General features: G+C 33.9%; 1 protein-coding gene across 1 annotated transcript in view; it reads left to right on the top strand.

Annotated features, from left to right (window-relative positions):
* Positions 1–6,643, top strand: part of LOC119068882 (glutamate [NMDA] receptor subunit 1) — a 139,653-nt gene that overhangs the window by 75,541 nt on the left and 57,469 nt on the right. The window lies entirely within an intron of this gene.

The raw sequence follows: 6,643 nt of genomic DNA, 5'->3' as shown, positions 1-6,643 counted from the left end.
GAAATTGGAAGCATTGTCCAAATTTACCTGAAAAAAAACCCTTTCCTCGTTCTTCTTGTGTACTCTCTGCGAAAGTGGTCTGCATGTAGTAAGGTGTGTTTGTGTCTGTTTAAAAATATTTTTTCAATTGCAGGTACAAGTTTTCTTTTACAAGAACCAGATGCATATTTATTCGCCCAAAAACCACTTACAGTGGAAGGGTGACGCAAGTCTCTTTATCCACTTATCAAAGAAATTAATATCGGTGGGGGTGCTGCTTACAGCTTTGACATGCAAAAAGAAATGCTTCACAAATGGGAGAGGATAGTGTAAACATCTGATTAAAAAATAGTAGATTATTCACCTCTGTCCACATGTTTATTTAGACACTTGGGGAGTTATTGCATGAGCCGAAGGCGAATGATATAACCCCAAGTGTCTAAATAAACATTTGGACAGAGGTGAATACGCTATTTTATCTACCGACGGCGAAATAATAGCACTTTTTCACTGCTATTATTTCACCTAGGTAGATAAAATTGGTTATTGAAAATAAGTTCCTATATAAGGAAGATACGTCACACAGTGGCAGATGTTGAGGAAAACACTATAGTGTAAATATCAGGATTTTTTACCTGTCGTCTTCAGAAAGATGCACAGGTGGTTAGGGGGTCTAGAAATTCTTAATGCCGCTTGCTTGTGTCCTACAGAAAACTTTTTTTCACATTATTTAGTGGTTTAGGGCCTGCGTCATGGCCCTTCACTAACGCAGGGACATGATTCGTCGGTCTTTTCTTTATTGGCGCTTTTACTGCATTCCAAAATTACAATGGATGTTGGGCAAATTGATGCCTAAATTTCACTGACGTCCTCTGTATCCTCTGTGATGAAGTGTGAACATCACAGAAAATTAAATGTTAAAATAATGAAAATCACTGTAAAAATCGCCCTACATGATAATTATTGTCGTATTGCCAACTTCTTTTGTTTAACGTATCGACAATGTTTCATAGAAATATAAGGTACTATTACTTCATTTTAGCGCACATATTACTATTATACAACTACATTAACAGGAGGACATAACTTATTTCTTTCCTTGCTCTCGATAACTGTTAAAAATGCACTGTGTAAAAGTGACGCGATGATCTAAGTTAACATTTGAAGTAAAATGTTAGGGCGAATTCTTCTAGAAACTTAAATTATTCAGTGTGTGAAGTCGATAGATAGGGGACAGACGTAGTCTTAATGCGTTTCCTATCATCTATGGATCAATCCTGTTGTTAACGGACTAGTTTCAAACTAGATATTTTAAAGCTCCTAAAGTTATCAGTCGCAAATAAAGAGTTTGTTATAAACCCAGTCGGATTTTATTTGTGAAAGAAGGTGCTACAAGAACTAGACGTGAAGGCATCAGTTCGTTTTCAACAATAACCGATAATTAGCGGTTTTTGAATGCATTGTGTTTTTTTTTAAATGTGTAGTAAAACTTGATAATATCCCTGCTCCTAGGATTACCACTCACATTTCAGGCGGCAAAGAGTCTACAAATTTGTATACATATATCGTATGCTACGTTTGTACAATTACACGTACTGTGGTGTTTAAAGTGTCCATTCCACTCAACAAAAAGCACTCCGTGAGAGAGCCGTGAGAGAGCGAGCTGTCAAATAAACAACGGAAAAATTAAAAAAAATAAATTTTATCTCTCACACGGAGTACTTTTTTGGTAAGAGGAAACTAAGCATAACTCACACCACGAAAACACGACGCTTGTCTCAACGAAAGACAATCAGAACCTATTGATAATGCTAGGAGAAGTGCCATGGGTTGATGCGATACATCACGGTCTTTCAATACACTTATAATAGAGACACACTTCTTCTACGAGAAGTGTCAGTCCTTGTCATACAGTGAAAAGAACTTTTGACCCAATTCTACCCTCAACTATAACGATGATTAAAGCAGCAACAACAAACAACAAAGTATTTCCAAAGTTTCTGATTTAATAAATTTCTGGACCGTATAAGATTCGACAAGAATTGAAAACGGAATCTAATGCCGCCCTAGATTAATTGGTTATCCAATTCAAATTTCAAAGGTGGCAAACTAAAACCCAAGATGACATTATGTCGTCGACTTGTTTCCGAACACTACCAAAGTGAAGTGCCAACAAAACAATAAACTAAAGTTAATTCAATTAAACTTTCTTGCATATTACAAAATTAAATCCATCTAACACAACAGATGGAAAACAATTTGTTCAAACAATTTCGTAAGTAGTTGTTGTGAAGAAAATGTTCTCATTAGATACACTCGACGACTTTCCAAAGATTTCCAGTTTATTTAATAAAATAATATTTCGATTTAATATTCTCTGCGAATATAATTACAATTCGTTGTATATGTGCATTCCTTTGAACTTTCATTTCACTGAAATTCGAAAATTCATGCAATGTTGCAAATTATTTGCAAAGGTATTGATTGAATAGCAGTACATTATGCAATTTAATATCGCTCAACACTTGACTGAATTAAATCAAATAATGGAATGGAATGTTTATATTAATAGATTAAAATTGATATTGTGTGGTGTGCAATTCTAAACTGTGATAATAATGAATGAAAATTGTATTCACACTCCGAATTGATTCGATTCAAATTATCTGGGGTTCACAATTATTTTATCGTAGCGGTTGTTTTTGTCATATTAATTGTAAGTACTTTTGTTTCGAGCTCATTACACTTGAATGTATCGTTTGCTTGTTCATCCAAATAGGATTGCATTTGCTTTCCAAGTGCTAATTACGAGAGGTTTTTATAATTGTGAGACAGTTTGGAACGTTGCGCATTCTGAAAGCTAAGTCAGCAGTCACTCTTTCGCAAGCAGTGATATAATTACAGAATGTCCATACATTTTCTGTCAAAATTTTATATCACGGCTAACTGTATACTTAGCCCAAAATATAGCTTTTGTGGCCAACGCACTTCAAGCAAAAGTGCTATTAATGACAGCTGCCAAATAGAGTACTATTTTGTATGAAATTTTATTCCCACTCTTTTTACAGTGTAAAATTTTGTATGGAGCACTGTCAAGTTTTAGTACCCTATTTAGAGTACCACTTTTGCTTGAAGTGCGTTGGTATGGCTAGAGATATGCATTTATTCAAGGCCATAACAGTTTTAGAAATCACAAAAATCGCCTTTTTACAGAGCAAATTCATGTACATTATCATTTTAGGCCTTTACTTCAACAGTAGGTCGTTTCGTTGTGTTTGTACACTTCTTTACGTAAACGTAATTTAATTCTGTCTCTGTCTCTACACATAATATTATGATTGAGAACAACGCCTACACACTGATCCATGAAAATTAAATAAGAGTAAAAGCCAGCTGATACTGAAACTAAAAAGGTAAAACGGTAATGTTGAATATTTAGACCCGTACGAAGTACTGGGGTCTTATAGGTTTACGCATACATTTGTAACACGTCGAATTGGAGTGATTTTAAGGAGCTTTTCAGTAGAGAAGAAAATGAAGTAAGAGAAATAAAGACTTAAAGGCTTTTGATACAAATAGGTGTTTCGTACGGGTCGGCGTTAGCTATGTTTTGTATGGTCTCTCAGGCAGGGCCCATTTTCGAGAGATTAAGTTTCACAAAATCAAGAATTTCTTGAGAATTATGAAATATGTTTTCTCTAAAAAGTCTAGATTTGTAAGAAAATTTTCAAGAAATTTCGAGATACTAATTTCTAGATAAATAATAGGTCCTGCTCGGAGGTATATAAAACCCACGATGTCGCCAATATGTATCTACTTAAGTAAAGAATGAAATACCGTTATAATTATTAAATGTGAAAGTTTACAAGAGGGTTGAGTAGATCAGGAACAAGTGCCGTAGAAATGAACAATTGTTGGACTTTTTGGATATATGGCAGCTGTACATTTACTTACACGAACCCCTTCTAACAGTTCAACATATTATGTTTCATTGCGCTAGTATGGCAGAATGGCAGAATGGCAGATGGGGATAACTGAATGCGCCAGTTGCGTCTCATCTCGTATATTATTCTGATTTGTTTACTCTATTTCATTTCGTTGCCAAAATTTCTTTTCCAATCATTGTTATTATAAAAAAAATATTGAAATATTCAGCCGACGGCATAAAAACTGATTCGAAAGGAGAAATAAGAATTTTCTGAATGTAAACCTTTGAAGAAAAATACAATTTTTTTCAAAACAATGATACAAGATGAAATGGTTGCCAGTTTATAATATGGAAACGGTTTCCACATCACGATTCGTCGCATACAATTCACAACAATTCAAAGTCGACGTACAATACACAGAGCTATCTTTAGTAATTTTGATGCGGGATTTCTTTTTCAATAATTTTCAATTTTGCATTTAGACGGGGGAAAGATTACCGGAGCCTGTGAGGTTTCCATTGTTCAGTATCAATGTAAAATTCAAAACGTATTTTCATCCCAACAAACTTACCATTTTTCGGATATTTTTATAAGATTTCATTAGATTATCATGATAAAGTGAACCATCGAAAAATAGCAGGATTTATGGATACTTTGACAGGATATTGTGAGCTAAGAGATTGGTTACAACAGTTGAAATTAAAAAACGTTTTCTGTAGACACGCTTCATTTTATGTACAAATCGAATTTGGAATCTAAAATTTAACAGTGAGATGTTCAGGGGCTGTTATTTAAGATTTTAATTAATGAAAATTTCCCAAATTTATCAAAAATTAGCCGAATTTACCGAAAATCTTAGGTGAATTATCGGTAAATTTAAGCATATTTTTGGCCAATAATAATTTCAGTAATTTCATTTTTCCAAGTTGGCACACGTGCATTGTACATACATACTAAACGAGGTTACCTTAATCAATTGTCAGTTTGACAAGTAAATCGCCACCGGTTTTGAGGGGGCTTTGAATTTTGCATGTTGCCACCCGTGCTGTTGTCATATTTAAAGTTTTTATAGGAAGGTTACGCAGTATTTCACCTTGCACAAATTTACGACCTTGAACAGTATTTGACACTAAAAACTACATTTCAAAACCTTCTGAAACCCCTTGCTTCCGCCTACGTAGTAAACAATACTAGGCGAGTCAATCTTAATCTACCGACGAATTGAAGCCTTAATACATCGACACGAAGATAATCGACAAAAAAGATGATACTTCCCATTAATCGATTTAACGTGCTGTTGCCGCGTACCCTTTCTTTATACCAATTTCTTTTAAACGTGACCGTTACAAAGCCATAATTTATTCAAAATAACATTTAATTCGCACAAACTCAAAGACAACATCAATTACACCGAACAAAAGTCGTTAAACTTTAAATGTGGTCATTAGCGATTCAGCATCAAATCAAAAGTACATTTATATTTATCCCAAAAAAAAGCCTGAAAATTCACTCCGAAATTTCATCAATCACGAGGCAATGCGAGAAGCTTATCGCAATTTGTCTGTGCGATAAAAGTATATGAGTGAAAAATGATCGAAATCCATTTTATGTCTCTGTTTCGGTTAAAGGAGATGGGCGTGTTGGTGAAGATATTGCTTGGAACTCTGATACGCTTGCCGTTCCAATCAATTATTTATTTGCTAAGATATATGTTTTCACAAATCATTTTTCATGTAACGGAAAATTTACAAATTGTAAATTTCGTCAAATTTATCGTTCATTTGTGTTACAAATGTTGCTGGTACCATTCGCCCCCTTTGTTTTATTGGTACTATTGGCTGGTAGAATAGAATGAATGGTACATAGAATAAAAGTTCAGCACCTGAACCTTCTTTCACATTTTCTTAATACAGCCTTTTTAAACTTTTTGTCTCTCCAAACACATTGTTTCCCATTCAACACCATCATCTAAATTTAAATATTAAACAACCCGCCGTTTTAATATGAAGCATTAGGGTTTTAAAAAAATAATCTAGTACTTCATCTCTATATTGTAATGAAGCCCATTAAATGGACTAATAATCCGCATCTATCATGGATGGTCGTACGTATTGTGTCTGTTTCCATAACAGCGTATAGTATAGTGGGACTTTATCATCTAAGTTTCAAAATTAAAAAGTTGAAGCTTAAAATTTACTGTATACGGAGATGAAATTTTCATATGCAAATGGCCATTAAGCTTATCAACAATATCTACCGTACATATTGCCGTGCAGCGCAAATTGGAACAAAGAAATGGCATTGTTTATACTTAAAACCTCGCTATAACCAGAGAACAGAAAATCTGGCTAATTTTCTACGAAAATTTGCGACATCAATGAGTATGGATAAAACTGTAAGCTCTTGTATCCTCTTATATACAAAATGCGAGGCAAAATGTATTTTTAAACAAATGAAGTAAAAGATTTTTTATTTTTTTTAAATCTTAACATTTAAACAAATGAATAGATAGATTTAACCATTAAATTGCAGTACGCTTGCCGTTTCAAAAACGTTATTACCAAAACATCAATTGGTAATAATTTAGCATCAATTTCGAGACCCAACAACAAATTATGACAGTAAACGATTTGTGCTCAACTTCGGATGCATTGATTCATGCGCTGTACCTAATTTATTCAGCTAGCACCTACAAAGTGATTATCATATTAAAAGGTTATTTCGTCAAGTACTGT

This window comes from Bradysia coprophila, chromosome II (assembly GCF_014529535.1).
Source record: "Bradysia coprophila strain Holo2 chromosome II, BU_Bcop_v1, whole genome shotgun sequence".
NCBI classification, from domain to species: Eukaryota; Metazoa; Arthropoda; class Insecta; order Diptera; family Sciaridae; genus Bradysia; species Bradysia coprophila.
Note: the sequence above shows the minus strand (reverse complement) of the source record. Positions and strands in the feature narration are given on the sequence as shown.